The 15,930-nt window shown below is 44.1% G+C and overlaps 1 long non-coding RNA gene across 3 annotated transcripts in view; it reads left to right on the top strand.

Annotated features, from left to right (window-relative positions):
* The window catches only part of LOC132540475 (uncharacterized), a 53,125-nt gene that overhangs the window by 11,492 nt on the left and 25,703 nt on the right, over nt 1-15,930 (top strand). The window contains exons 2-3 of one of the 3 annotated variants that reach the window (XR_009551673.1): nt 8,072-8,151; nt 8,739-8,888. This is a non-coding gene — a long non-coding RNA (uncharacterized LOC132540475). Of the gene's footprint in view, nt 1-8,071; nt 8,152-8,266; nt 8,406-8,738; nt 8,889-15,930 lie in introns of those variants that run through there. The other 2 variants (XR_009551674.1, XR_009551675.1) reach the window with 2 other exon arrangements.

The raw sequence follows: 15,930 nt of genomic DNA, 5'->3' as shown, positions 1-15,930 counted from the left end.
TCTATCTACCCCTCCCCTCTCAATTTCTTTTCTTTTCTTTTTTTGTTTTTTTGCCTCCAGAGTTATCTCTGGAGGAGCTCGGTGTCTTCACTATGAATCCACTGCTCCTGGAGGCCAATTTTTTCCTTTCTGTTGCCCTTGTTGTTGTTATTGCCATCGTTGTTGTTGGATAGGACAGAAAGAAATGGAAAGAGGAGGGGAAGTCAGAGAGAGGGAGAGAAAGGTAGACAACTGCAGACTTGTTTCACCGCCTGTGAAGTGACCTCCTGCAGGTAGGGAGCCAGGAGCTCGAACCTGGATCCTTGCGCCAGTCCTTGTGCTTCGTGTCATGTGTGTTTACCCTACTGTGCTACTACCTGGCCCCACCCTCTCAATTACTCTCTGTCCTATCAAATGAAAATGCAAAAAAAAAAAAGAAAGAAAGAAAAAGATGGATACCAGTAGTGGTGGTGGATTCTAGTGCCTGCACTAAGCCCCAGTGACTGGAGGAAAATAAATAAATAAAATAAAGTAAAATAAAATAAAATAAACCGAAGTTGTATGTGATGACTGACTCAGAATTTTCTGGGTCTCTTATGTGTAAGAGGCATACATATTCTTAATCGTTAATTTTTCTTTAACCAAGCTGCCTCATGCTTGATAGAAGCTTTCTCCAGCTTCTAAGGAGCCTAGGACATGTCTTATCATGCCAGTCTCTCTCTGTGGTTTGAATATCTGTCAACCAAAGTACCAAAAAAGAGAGAGAGAGAGAAAGAAAAAAAAATAAATTGGCTTTCTAAGGTGATTCAAGTAGTCTGAGTAAATGAGTGTTTCCAAAAAACAAAACAAAAAACAAACCAGTGGTGGGGGTAGTGGTGGTATCAAGCAGCTAGGTGGATCAGAGAGTCCCTGGAGAGGTGAGGAGAGAGGTTAGAAGAGGCTGTGGGAGTGTAGGTGGGGGCTGGGTTTGTTTACAGGGAGGCCCCAGAGGTCGGGTGGAACTGGTTCCCTGTGCTAGTGTGTCCTGGCCCTCACCCAGTCCTGGAGCAGGAAAGCTCCCTCTTACTACCCGCAAGCCAGGACCAGAGCCTGACCTGGAGAGGCTACTGTACTCCTATTCACCTGACCTTGGCAATGTCTCTCCATCTCATTTAATCCCAGTTTCTGTATCTGCAGGGGACCTCCAGTTAGGAGACCAGCATCCTTGTGCCCAGAGTCTTAACCCTTGAAGGTAGTGTGACCAGACAATGTAAACTGAGGCATGGGCTAGGCAGAGGCTGTCCTTAGAGCTAGGTGGTCGTGATTCAAGAGTTACAAGCATACATTCTCTGCTCTGACGCAGACCCCTCCCTTCAATCATTCATTCACCTCCGTTTGTCTTCAATTTCTACCCACTCTCAATTCCTACCTCCTTAGTCACCCTCCCCTTTTTGTGTGTTTCTGGTTTTAATCACTCCTCTACTCAGCAAATGTGTTTAGGGCATCCTCTGTACTAGGTGCTCACCATCCTTCTCTGTACCCCACCCACTGTGGAGAACTTTCTTAGTGGAAAGGTGGGTGGAGGAAAGGTTCTCAGTCTGCTGCTGCCCAGGAGATCAGCTGCCGCTCTATGGGTGGCAGTCCTGCGTGCCTGTGCCCCACTGCGTCCACTACTGTTCTGAATTTTTGTCATATTTCCTGGACTGGAGTGTGAGGGGCTAGAGTCCAGGGGTCTCCCACCATGCTTCTGATATGCATTTTAGAATGGAGCTCTGGATCCCTCACTCCACAACACTCCTGCCTCCCTCCCTTGAAACCACTTGACTCCTTACACTCAGGCTTACTTGAGTGAACTGATGTGCCCACAGAGGAGGCAGTGACCCCGGGAAGCAAAAGGGCAAGTGGTGTGCCCTGGAGGTAGAGGGGGTGGCAGTGGGAGGAAGCAGTGTGCTCTGGGAAGCAGCAGTGCTGGGGCTGGTTGGAGAGAGGCCTGGGCAGAACCACACCAATCTGTGGGTGAGTAGCCTGGGTTTCAGGGCTCAGGTTACCTGGCATTTCTCCACCACCTCTGAGTCACCGTCTCTCTCTTTTCGGTAGCTCCTTATCTGCTTTGAATTGAGAGAGGTTCAGAGTTGGGGGCCACAGACCTTCCAGGGTCCAAGGGCAGAGCAGCTAGACTGGCCTTCTGTGGAGTCCAGCCCCCCACCCCCGAGAGGAGCAACTCCTCTCCTGGTCTTTAGGCCTTTGTGTGTCCATGACTTACCCCAATTCTCTACCCTAAAAAGTATTCATATTTGGGGCCAGGTGATGGTGCACCCCATTGAGTATACAGGTAACCATGAGCAAAGACCTGGGTTCAAGCCCCCAACCCACACCTGTGCATGGGGGGTGGGGGGGGGAGCCTTCATGAGTGGTGAAACAGTACTGCAGGTGTCTCCATCCCCTTTCTCAATTTATTTCTGTCCTAAAAAATTTTTAAATTAAATTTAAAAAGAGTGTTCATATGTAATGAAGGAGGTGGTAGAGGTTGAGATGAGGTTCAACAGGACTATCCAAAACTGTTATAAACATCCAAATGAAAGAAGAAGAAATTCTCTGAAATGGGATGGGGAGGTTGGTTTAAACACATCAGTCAATTAGGGTGAAAGAGTGAAACAGTGAGCTAAGGAGTGAGGGCTGGTGGGGACCTGAGACTGATTTATAATAATCTTTTTTGGGGGCTGGGGAGACAGCATAATGGTTATGCAAAAGACTCTCATGTCTGAGGCTCTGAGATCTCAGGTTCAATCGCCGGCACCACCATAATCCAGAGCTGAGCAGTGCTCTAAGTTTTGTCTCTCTCTGTCTTTCTCTGTATCTCTCTCTCTCTTTCTCTCTCATTAAAATAAAGTAAACAAAGTATTTAAAAATAATCTTTTTCTTATTAAATGGGGAAAGCAAAGTCTCTTCAACAAATGGTGTTGGAAACAATGGGTTGAAACTTGCAGAAGAATGAAACTGAACCACTATATTTCACCAAATACAAAAGTAAATTCCAAGTGGATCAAAGACTTGGATGTTAGACCAGAAACTATGAGATACTTAGGGGAAAATATTCACAGAACTCTTTCCTCATAAATTTTAAAGACATCTTCAATGAAACAAGTCCAATTACAAAGAAGACTAAGGCAAGTATAATACATCTATGGTACTACATCAAATTAAAAGCTTCTGCACAGCAAAAGAAACCACTACCCAAACTAAGAGACCCCTCACAGAAGATCTTTGCATGCCATACGTCAGACAAAAGTTTAATAACCAAAATATATAAAGAGCTTGCCAAACTCAACCACAAATAACCCCATCCAAAAATGGGGAGAGGTCATGGACAGAATATTCACCACAGAAGAAATCCAAAAGGTTGAGAAACACGTGAAAAGATGCTCCAAGTCTTTGACTGTCAGAAAAATGCAAATAAAGACAACAATGAGATACCATTTCAGTCCTTTTTCAGTCCTGAATGTCATACATCAGAAAAGGTAACAGCAGCAAATGCTGGAGACGTTGTGGGGTCAAAGGAATCCTCCCACACTGCTGATGGGAATGTCAATTGGTCCAACCTCTGTAGAGAACAGTCTGGAGAACTCTCAGAAGGCTAGAAATGGACCTACCCTATGACCCTGCAATTCCTCTCCTGGGGATATATCCTAAGGAACCCAACAGACCTATCCAAAAAGATCTGTGTACACGTATGTTCTTAGCAGCACAATTTGTAATAGCCAAAACCTGGAAACAACCCAGGTGTCCAACAGCAGATGAGTGGCTTAACAAGTTGTGGTATATATGTACAATGGAATACTACTCAGCTATTAAAAATGGTGACTTCACTGTTTTCAGCCTATCTTGGATGGAGCTTGAAAAATTCATGTTAAGTTAAATAAGTCAGAAACAGAAGGATGAATATGGGATGATCTCCTTCTTAGGCAGAAGTTGAAAAACAAGATCAGAAGAGAAAATACAAGTAGAACCTGAACTGGAGTTGGTGTATTGCACCAAAGTAAAAGACTCTGGGGGGTGGGGGAGAATACAGGTCCAAAAAGGATGACAGAGGACCTAGTGGGGGTTGTATTGTTTGTTATATGGGAAACTGGGGAATGTTATGCATGTACAAACTATAGTATTTACTGTCAAATGTAAAACATTAATTCCCCAATAAAGAATTTAAAAAAAAATAATCTTTTTCTAAAAAGATTTATCCACTTTTTTTAAAAGTGTAATTTCACTGTACCTTTAAAAATAGACTTATTTATTTAATTTAATGAGCTAGAGAGGTCAGAGCACTGCTCAGCCCCAGCACTGTGGAGAGCTGATATCAGACCTGGGACTTCTCACAGGCATTAGTGCTACATAGTCCTAGGCACCACTTACTAATTAATCTGCGGAGTTTTGAAGGCGATAGCAAAGTACTGCTCATATCTGGCATGTGGAAGGACTAGGGACTGAGCCTGGGGCTTCTGAGTCCTCAAGCATGAAAATTCCATGCTCTAATACTGAGTGGTTTCCCCAGCCCTGGCTTACAGTATTGTGAGAGCAGCTCGACTCCCTCCTCTCTCTCTTATTCATCCATCTCCCCACCCCCTCCATGCACCTTTCTCTCCCCCCAGCTCTGTTCAGCTCCGCTTTATGGTGATGTCTTCAACTTGGAACCTCTGGTACCTCAGGTATAAAACTCTGTTTTGCTGCCACTCAGCCCCCACCCCCTTTTGCTTCTGTGGTCACATCTTTTCCAGGCTCCAGAAAATGGCACGTTGCTTAGTCCCAGATGTAAGTCTTGCCCCCACTCCAGGAACTGCACAGATCACTTTGAGCAGGGCCCTCCTCACCACAGAAGGCATACAGCTTCTGCTCAATCTCTGGGTCTTGAAGCTGAGCCTGGGAAAGACCCTGCCTGGTGCTGGACACTGACACCACCTGCCTCTCTGACTCTCTGTCCCACAGAGTAGCCCTACTAGGTGAACGCTGGGGCTAGTGGGAAACTGAAAGTTCAAGGTCAGGCTTTGCTCTTGGCCCCCTACCTCAGGTGAGGCAATAGGAGGTGGGGCCCATAGCACAGGGTTTCTCCCAGGAGACCAGCCAGGTCACTTGCCAGCACTGATAGATAGTTCAGCCTTACAGACTTCCCTTTCCCTGTTTTAAAATAGATCAAAAATTCCTTCTCTAAATTCAGAAAAAAACTGCATAGGAAAAGACCAATTTGTTTTGAGTGCTGGGTTTCTAGAGAGGAGCCCAAGGTTCTCAGTAGGTCCCTCTGTCCAGTTTAGAAGGTATGAACATGTGTGTGCAAGGCACATGTGTGTGTGAGGAAGATCCCCTGGCTGTGGCCTTTATAGGATGGGCTGCAGGACCAGGGGCAGTGAGACTGTTGTGTGCACTGCTGGGTGTCCACAACGGAGGGCTTGAAATATTCCAATGCCCAGTGAACATTTTCCCAGTGGATGTGCTCAGCATTCAGGGACAGCCCTGGCCCCCATGCTGCCTGCTGTCTGAGAGGGGAAGGAGCTGGTGAAGAAATCCAGCCCATTAGAACGCTTGATTTTAGAGGATGAGTGGTGGTACACTGGCTTAAGCACACACACTGCCATGCACAGGGATCTGGGTTCAAGCTCCCCATTCCCACCTGCAGGGGGAGCTTCACAAGTGGTGGAGCAGTGCTGCAAGCGTCTCTCTATCTCTTTCTCTCCCCTCCATTTCTCTCTGTCCTATCAAATTAAGTAACAACAGCAAACAATGTTTGCTTTGTTGTCATGAGGGCTTCACTGCTCCAGGTCAGTTTTTTTTAGATAGAGGCAGAGACAGAGAGACAGAGGGGGAGAGGGCAAGAGCACAGCACAGGATGGTGGGGCCAAACCTGAGCCAGTATACAGTGTGAGTGGAAGCCAGGAGAGAAAAAGGATATAAGATACTTAGAGACTCAAAAGACTAAGAACAGGGGGGTGGGTGCTGGCACACTCCTTAATTAAGCACACACAGCATTGTGTACAAGGACCCAGTTTCAGGCTCCTACTCCTCACCTGCAGGAAGGCGCTTCACAAGTGATGAAGCAGGTCTGCAGGTGTCTCTCTTTCTCTCTCCATCTCTCCTTCTACTCTCAATTTCTTTTCTTTTCTTCTCTCTTCTCTTCTTTTCTCTTTTTTCACCTTTTTTTTGCCTCCAGGGTTATTGCTGGGGCCCAGTTCCTGCACCATGAATCCACCGCTCCTATAGGCAATTTTTTCCCCCTCTTGTTGCCCTGCTTGTTTTATCACTGTTGTGGTTATTATTGTTGTTGTTATTGATGTCATTGTTGTTGGATAGGACAGAGAGAAATTGAGAGAGGAAGGGAAGACAAAGAGGGGAGAGAAAGATAGACACCTGCAGACCTGCTTCACCGCTCGTCAAGTGACCCTCACTTGGAGGTGGGAAGCCGGAGGCTCAAACCAGGATCCTTAAGTTGGTACTTGCGCTTTTATGCCATGTGTGCTTAACCCACTGCTCTACCACCTGACACACCCCCCTTAATTTCCATCTGTATCAAAAGTAAAATAGAAAGAAAAGGAAAAAAAAAAAAGAAAAAATGGCCACTGAGAGTGGTGGATTTGTACTGCTTGCATTAAGCCCCAATGATAACCCTGGAGGGGGGAAAAAAACTGTGAAGAAGCTCAGATCCACCTCCTGGGGAAGTGAGGGGACAGGGGAGTTGAAGTTGCAGTATTGAAAGGATCAGTGGGTGCAAATTTATCGGATAGACAATGGAGGAGGGTGGAGTGAGTGTGTGTGCGCGCGCAAGCGTGTGTGTGTGTGATGTGGGAGTGGGGGTAGTATGTTCCAGCAGAGGGAAAATGTGCTCCAAAGCGCAGAACCTCAACCAGCACAGGGTAGCACCACACATTGTCCCTGGGACTGGACCAGCAAGAGGAAGGGGAGATATCCGGAGACTCAGAGGGAAAAAACCAGGTCCTCTAGGTCATTCTGTCCAACATTTTCAAGTCAGTCCTATATTTGACTTCAATATTCTTTTCAGACCCCTAAGCTAGAGCAATCTAACCTTCCTCTCTGCTGACTGAGAAAGTATAGACACTTTCTACACATGGAAAATAAACTATACAAGAATAAATAGACAACCCAGTAATTGGGAAAGAGGTATTTCCACATCACACAACTGGCAAGAAATTGATATCAAACATTTACAAAGAGATTATATAGCTTAACACGAGAAAAATAAAACAATAAAAAAAGTGAAGGTGGTGGTGCACCTGGTTGAGCACATGTTACAATACACAAGGACCTGGGTTTGAGCCCCTGGTCCCCATCTGCAGGGAGAAAGATTTTCAAGTGGTGAAGCAGTATTGCAGGTGTCTCTCTGTCTTTTTTCCTGTCTATCATCCTCATTCCCTCTCTATTTCTGGCTATCTCCAACCAATAAATAAATAAAGATTAAAAAAATTGAAGGGGGCTGGATGGTAGTGCACTGGGTTAAACACACATAGTATAAAGCATAAGGACTGACACAAGGATCCCAGTTTGAACCCCCAACTCCCTAACTTCAGGGAGGTTGCTTCAAAAGAATGTACAACAAAATAAATAGAAATAAAATAAACAGAAGTAATCAAACTGTCTCTAAGACTTTGTGAGAACTATGGTGGTTATCATGGGGAGGGTGGACCCCCACCCTCCAAAAGCACAGAAATTTGGTGATGTGGAACTATATCCTATAATCTCAGAATCTTGTAAATCACTAATAATCACAAATTGGGAGGGGGAACGACTTAGAGAAACTATCAGTAGATAAGCTTGTCGGCTTTCACAGACTCCACCTGCCCTTCCCATAGTAACTCTAAGAGCAACTCATAGTTGCTCTCTTCCCATGAGTGTCTTCACTCTGGGGCCCACATATAGGAAAGCTCTACTTGTGGTGACCATATAACTTCTTATGCCAACTGGTTTATTTTGGAAAAGCAGAAGTGGTCACTGTGAATAGTTGCATGGCAACAAGAACTAGAATTATGTTGGGCTGCTCTGTAGGGTTTCAGAGAGTCAACAGTGCATTCAGCTTTTGCATCCTCTGAGTTATTCACTCACCCTCATTTCTTCACAGAACCCTGAGAGTAAGTGAACATGGTGGTTTAGCTGACCTTGGAGGCCTATCCAGCTTCAGCGTTCTCAGAACCTCTCTTGGTAGGTATTTGAAGAGTTAAATGGGCTGAGTAAAATGTAACCAAGGAAGTTTGGGGGTGTGGACTGTAATTCAACCTAGACCATGAAGATCCATACCAATATCCTGTGTTTTTAGTTGAAATCCAATACAAGTACCCAAGAAAAACACTCCCAAGGAACTCCACTTATCCACCCAGCTAGGAAGGGAAAGATGATGCCCAAGAAAACATTTCACTGGAATCAAGGTCTTGCTGCCTATCACCCTTTCTCACAGGTCCTAAGCCTCTTTCCCTCTCCTCCTCCTCTTCTTCCTCTTCTTTGCTCCAGTAATGAGCAGGTAAGATATGATTGGATATGTAAAAGAATGTGAGCATGAAATGGTCAATTTAGTGTTGTTGGGTCAGTCCCTTAACCAAAGCCTTTATGGTTTCTCCTTGCCTACAGAATTAAGCACAATCCTCATGCTCCAATTTAAGACACTCCACAATATGAAGACAACTCACCTTTTCAACTTTGTCTCCCATTTCATTCTTCATGAACTTTTTTTTTTTTTTGCAATCTATTTGGAAGTCATGCTGAACATGTTTTGTTTGTTTGTTTGTTTCTAGAACACTGCTCAGCCCTGGCTTATGTGAGTGAAGGGGACTAAACCTTGGATGTTGGAACCCCAGAATAAAGTCTTTTTGCATTAGTCTCCTCTGTCTGAATATGCTTTATATTATTCTTTTAATGCAATACTTGTCAGAATCCTTCCAATAAATTTCTCTCTTTCCCTTGAAGCTTGTTTTTCCTTTGTTCTTTTTGTCAAGTGAAAAAAAAAAAGCACTCACCTTTCAAAATTTTTTTCCCTTTCTTTCTTTCCTTCTTCTTCCTTCTTTGTTCCTTTCCTTCTTCCTTCCTTTCTTCAGTTTAATGAAAGAGATACAGAGCAAAAAATAGATAGATAGATATATAGACAGACAGCACACTGCTCAGCTCTGGCTTATGGTGGTCCACGCTGGAGGTTGGACCTGCAACCTCAGAGCCCTGGGCATGAAAGTCTTTTGCAGAACCATTATGCTATATCTCTAGTCTCTCCAAATGCTTCTTTTTCACGTAATAATTTCCTTTTTAAAATTTCTTTTAAATTATTTTAATTTTTTTCTCCTTTTGTTGCCTTTGTTTATAGTCGTCGTTGTTATTGCTGTTGTTGGATAGGCACAGAGAAATTGAGAGAGGACAGGAAGCCAGAGAGGGCAAGAGAAAGATAGACCCCTGTAGACCTGCTTCACCGCCTGTGAAATGAACCCCCTGAAGGTGGGGAACCAGGGGCTCGAACCAGGGAGCCAGAGGCTCAAACCAGGGAGCCAGAGGCTCGAACTGGGATCCTTAAGCAGGTCCTTGGGCTTCATGCCATGTGTGCTTAACCCGCTACACCACTGCCAGGCTCCCTAATTTCATTTGTTTTTGAATTAGCCTTGGTTTACAAGAATACAAATGTTTTAGAAGTACGATTGCACACCTCTTCAAAATGTGTTGTGGGTGGGAGAGATAGCATAATGGTTATGCAAAGAGACTCTCTCGCCTGAGGCTAGGAAGACCCAGATTCAATTGCTCACACCACCATAAGCCAGAGCTGAGCAGTGCTCTGGGAAAAAAAAAAAAATCAAAATATGTTGCAACAGCATACCAAAATGTGAACATCCCTTCACCAAAGCCCTTGGGATACCTACCACTTTTGCAAACCCTCTTCTCACCCCTCCTATCCCAATATAAAAACATAATGTAAAATAAAAACTAAATGTTAAGAAAAGAGATCAATTGCAAAATGGGCAGAAGATTTAAACTTTTTTTTTCTGGAATATAGAGAACAAATAAGCACATGAGAAGATAAAATTCCTTAGTCATTAGAGAACAGCAAATTAATATCACAAAGGCACAGGCACTCACCATGTAGCTGCTAAAACCTGGCTAAAACTAAAAAGACTAACCACAACAAGTATTGAGAAAGATGTAAAGTAACCAGCATGCTCACACACCGTTAGGAAGGGTACAAAATGTTACAACCACATTTGGAAAACAGTCTCTTTAAAGGTCAACATAACATCTGCTTTCTTCCATTCCACTCCTGAGTATTTATTTACCCAAGAGAAGCATCATATATCCATACAAAGACTTACTGGTGAATATTCAAAACACGTTTATTTGCAGTAGCCCCAAAGTGAAACATTACAAACATCTTTCAACAAGTAACCGAATAAGCAAACTGTGGTCTAGCAACCCGATATGTTACCTTTCAACAATCAACTAGAATAAATTACGGATCTGTACAGCAAAACTGAAGAGCCTCAAACATAATCATGCTTTGTGAAGGAAACCAGAGTCTATCCTCTATGTGTCTTTAGTGACCTGACAGTAGGTGGTTGCCTAGAGACGCGGAGTGGGAGGGGGCAGGTGGGGTGCTGGGAAAAGTGAGAATCACACTGCACTGAGAGATTGGGAGACTGGGGTGGGGTGTAGTTACTGCCTTCAGTGCACTGGCAGCTTCTGAGTGCTGGCACAGGTCAAAACTGCAAACTGTAGACTAAAAATGTATGTGGTTTACTTTCTGTCAGTTAAAAATAGTCTGTTAGCAAGGAGTTCAGAATCATGGTCTCAATGCTGAGCAACCATTCAAGAAAGGGAATTTTGTTGTGGTGGTGGTGGTGCTTGTCTAGTTTGCTTTACAGTCCTTCAGTTCAGCTGGTTTTCTCTCTCTTTTCACATTTATTTATTTATTATTGGATAGAGGCAGAGAGAAATTGAGAGGGGGGAGCGGGTGATATAGCGGGAAAGAGGCAGAGAGACACCTGCATTCCTCCTTTACCACTTGTGAAGCTTTCCCCCTGCAGGTGGGGACCAGGGCCATGAACCCAGGTCCTTGCGCATTGTAATGTGAGTGCTCAGTCAGGTGCACCACCACCCGGCCCGGCCCCCAGAATTCTCTATAATCACTCAACCCTAGACCTCACCAGTGTTCAAGGTACAACTGTTTCCATTAAGTAGCTACACCTGTCTCCTGACCCCCAGGGGTGGGGGGCTCTCTGAGTCAGATTTCTTTCTTGTTCTTTTAAATATATATATATATATATATATATATATATTTATAGTTTTATTTTATTTTAGTCTCCAGGGTTATTGCTGGGGCTAGGTGCCTACACTACAAATCCACTGCTCCTGGAAGCTATTTTTTTACCTTTTGTTGCCCTTTTTTTTTTTTATCGTTGTTGTTATTACTGCTGCTGTTGTTGTTGGATAGGACAGAGAGAATTGGAGAGAGGAGGGGAAGACAGGGGGAGAGAAAGACAGACATCTGCAGACCTGCTTCACTGCCTGTGAAGCAACCACCCTGTAGGTGGGGAGCGGGAGGCTCGAACAGGTATACTTATACCAGTTCTTGCGTCTCACATCATGTGCACTTAACCCACTGCGATACTGCCCGCACCCTAAGATATATATATTTTTAATTCCTTTAATTTTTTTGTTTGATTTGATAGGACACAGAAGTTGAAGAAGAAGGGGCAGAGAGGCAAGGAGAAAGAAAGACACGTGTAGCACTCTTTCACTACTCATAAAGCTTTCCCCCTGGAGGTGAGGACTGGAGGCTTACACCTGGGTCACTCATGGTCACATACGTGCTCAACTTGGTATGCCGCCGTCGGCACCCCCTAGAGTCAGGTTTCTTTAGACTTGCACCATATTGCTTCTGAACCACTAAGTGGTTCTCAGGGGTAGACTTGAAAAACAGGTCTTTGGACCTGTGGGGTGAGGGGCTTTGAGGTCTTTTGCCCTCTACACTGCGCAGTGCTGGAATCCCTCTACTGTGGAATAACTGGTAACTAGTTCTAATGGTGTCCCAGAGATGGGAACCCCCACTTCTCACTCTCTATAAATCAATAAGAATCTATACATTCCCATGGGAAGAAGCCAGAGCAGGACACCAGGCAGTGGGAGAACTGCCCTGGATTGACCAGGAGTCTCAGCCTTCCTTTCAATATGGGTTCTGAGCAAGTCAATGTGCAATTAATAGACAAGCCTATTGCCCTTGGCATGTGACTGAGGAGGGATAAGAAGCAGTAGATGGGTGGATTTGATAATTTCATAAATTTAAATAATTAAATAAATTTGATACAATTTGAGTTTCAAAAAAGAAAGAAAAATAAAAAGACCTGGAATGATAACACACAGAGAGTCCCATTGGGTTGAGTCCCAGCACCACATGGAAGATGCCAGGGCACTGGAGGCAACTCTGATAATGTGCCCTCTCTCTATGTATATATGTCTTTATTTCTGTCTTTCTATCTGAGTGATAAAGCTGCCCAGAATGATGAAATCACACAGATGTGTGCCCCAGGTTCCACTAAAGTGAGAGAAAGAGAAAGGGGGAGACAGAGAGAGAGGAGAGATCAATCTTTAGGGATAAGAAGATAGTTCTATCTGTTAAAGTACCAACTTGCATGCTTGAGGCCCCGGAAGTAACAGGTTCAATCACCAGGACCACCTTATGCCAGTGCTGAGCAGTCCTTTGATCCTTTCTCTCTGATGTTTTCTAATGAAATAAATCTTTCAAAAATTAAAATAATAGCTGCACTTCTGAGTGAATGGGTTGCTTCTGTTGAGTCAAAGTAGTTTATGTGTTAGTTAGCTCTAAGTCCAAGCAGGCCTCTGTGCATTGTCTTTGCTCCCCGAATTCTGTGCAGTAGGAGCCTGGCCGCCTGGTTCCTGGTCAGGAACAAGGCTGGTAGAACTTCTGGGATCAAGCAGAGCAAAGACTGTGTCGAAAAGCCAGGGCTGTAGCATTTCTACTAGGCATCTTTTCAAGTTTGGTGATTTTTGGCTACTTCTCTGAAGGGAATAATCTTTTAAGCCCTCTATCCAATCTGCTCTCAGACAAAAGTTTAAACTCTCCCCCTCAAGGTTTATCAGACAGATCTACAGAGACTTTTCCGGGAGGATGTTTACAAGGCCAAGAAAAGGAGTAGCTGGGAAGATAGAGTTTCTGATGGACAGTTTCAGAGGCAGTGAGCTTTAAACATGAAAGGACCTTTTTTTCTCTTCCTGACAGGTTGCCCAAAACTCCAGTGGTGGGCAGAGATATTTGGCACAGGGCAAAGGGGGTCCCAGCCTGACGGGGCTACTCATAAACCCTTCAGCTGGTGGAGTTTGTCTCTTAGGCTAGTTCTGTTTTCATTGCAGAACTGAAATCATTCCAGAGATTAAAGCCGTTAGTTCCACCCACCCCTCTCCCACTCTGCTTCCTTTTACAGTCACTTTATTTCTCAGAAGGATCTCAAAAGTAATGATTGTGGGGGCTGGGCGGTAGCGCACTGGGTTAAGCACACATAGTACAAAGCTCAAGGACCAGCACCAGAATCCCAGTTCAAGTCCCAGCTCCCCATCTACAGGGTTAGGGTCTGCGGGTCTGCAGGTGTCTATCTTTCTCTCCCCCTCTCTGTTTTCCCCTCCTCACTCAATTTCTCTCTGTCTTATCCAACAACAGCAGCAGCAGCAGCAACAACAACAGTGGAGAAAAAGATGGTCTCCAGGAGCCGTGAAGTCGTACAACTGGCATTGAGCCCCAGAAGTAACCCTGGAGGCAATATATACATTATATATACTTATAAAACATATATATATATTCTTTTTTTTAAAAAAAAAAAGATGTGATCTCTTGCTTAGCAACATTATTAAAGCCACAGGACTGTGTAGCAGTTGCCATGCAAAAATAAATTCATCTCCTCTGGGGAAGGAAGATGACACTCATCGTAGCTAATACATCATGTAATATAGGCATAAAGTACTTTGAGTATGATTTCAGTAATTACCAGAATTTTCTTTTCGGTTTTTATTGGTGGATTAATGTTTTACAGTTGACAGTAAATATAATACTTTGTACATGTATAACATTTCCCAGTTTTCCACATAACAATACAACCCCCACTAGGTCCTCTGCCATCCTGTTCCAGGCCCCAGAGTTTTCTACTTTGGTGCAATACACTAACTCCATTAATTACCAGAATTTTTTTTTTTTACTGGGGATTCATCATTAATTGTTTTCTTCATTATCTTCCCTTTCCTTCCTTCTTTTCTTTCTTTCTTCCATTTATGTATTTGTTTATTTTATTTATTTATTGATAGATGGTGAGAGACAGAGGGGGAGAGAGAGGCAGAAAGAAAAGGAGCTTGTAGCACTGACTGCTCATTAAGCTACTCCCCCCTAAATTGTGGGTAATGGGGGCTTGAACTCAGGTCCTCACACATGGTAATGTATGTGCTCTACCAGGTGAGACACTACTCCTAGAATTATTTAGAAATTATGGACCATGGCATACCTGGTTAAGCACATGCTACAGTGCTCAAGGACCTGGGTTTGAGCCCCTGGTCCCCACCTGCAGGGGGGAAGCTTTGCAAGTGGTGAAGCAGTACTGCAGGTGTCTCTCTTTCTTTATCTCCCCTACCCTCTTGATTTCTGGCTGTCTATATCCAATAAACAAATATAATAATTTTTTAAAATTATGGACTTGTCAGGCAGGGGTAGATAGCACAATGGTTATGCAAAAAAGCTCCCATGCCTGAGGCTCCAAAGTCTCAAGTTCAGTGCCCTACACCACCATAAGCCAGAGCTGAACAGTGCTCTGGGGGTTGGTGGTGGTGGGATTTGTTAAGGTATTCACAACTCTGAAAGTCCTCACTGTAGACATCTAAATGTATTTGGCTTAAATTTGGATTCTTATGTGAGAAATCCCCTCCCTCAATGTAACACCTCTATATAGAGAACAACTTCATTTACTGGATCACTTTAGTGATTTTATTGTTATTTTTATACCATACTTTTTTGTTATTAGTGACTTAATAATGACTGATAAGTTTGTGGGATATGAGGGGTACAGTTCTGTCAGGCTAGCTTCGCGGGCGGGAGAGAGAGACTACCAGGGACTCATGGCTGAGTGGTAAGCAGTTCAATCTTCATTCATGTGGAACACAGGGCAGTCTAAGCTATCTCTAATCACAATCCTGTCCTTATATATCCTGAGGTGGAAGAGTCAGGTCCAAAGAGGAGGGATGTAGGATAGGGGGTGGGGAGAAGGAAAAAGCATTCGAAACAGTGAGGATTAAACCAGTGCCCTGGAGGCAGGGCGGTGCTTAGTTAACAGTGGTTATGTAAATAGAATACTGTGTTAAGCAGGGGGGATTAAACCAATGAAACAGAAGGGGTCTTAGAAGCAGAATTTAGAAGCATACCAACACAGTTCCCATCACCAGAGTTCCATATCCCCTACCCTCCATTGGAAGTTTCCCTATTCTTTATCCCTCTGGGAGCATGGACCCAGGGTCATTGTGGGATGCAGAAGGTGGAAGGTCTGTCTCCTGAATTGCTTCTCCGCTGGACATGGGCATTGACAGGTTGATCCATACTCCCAGCCTGTTTCTGTCTTTCCCCAGTGGGGCAGGGCTCTGGGAAGGTGGGGTTCCAAGATACATTATTGAGTTTGTCTGCCCAGGGAAGTCAGGTTGGCATCATGGTAGCATCTGGAAACTGGTGGCCGAAAAGCACTAAGATATAAACCAGAACAAATTGTTTAATAAACAGGAACCTAGAGGTAAGAATATTGCAGATGAGATTTGGGGTCTCCATTTTGGAAATGGCTAGTAGGTCTATATTAGGTATATTCCAAGGGGCCCATGACTTTACTAATTTTTTACCTGCTTCTGACAGCTAGCATGCAGATGGACTAGAGCTATTGTCTGGGGAGATGGTGTCAGAACTAGAAAGCTGGATCA

This window comes from Erinaceus europaeus, chromosome 9 (genome assembly GCF_950295315.1).
Source record: "Erinaceus europaeus chromosome 9, mEriEur2.1, whole genome shotgun sequence".
NCBI classification, from domain to species: Eukaryota; Metazoa; Chordata; class Mammalia; order Eulipotyphla; family Erinaceidae; genus Erinaceus; species Erinaceus europaeus.
The sequence above is the reverse complement of the archived record's forward strand: the minus strand, read 5'-3'. Positions and strand labels throughout refer to the sequence as shown.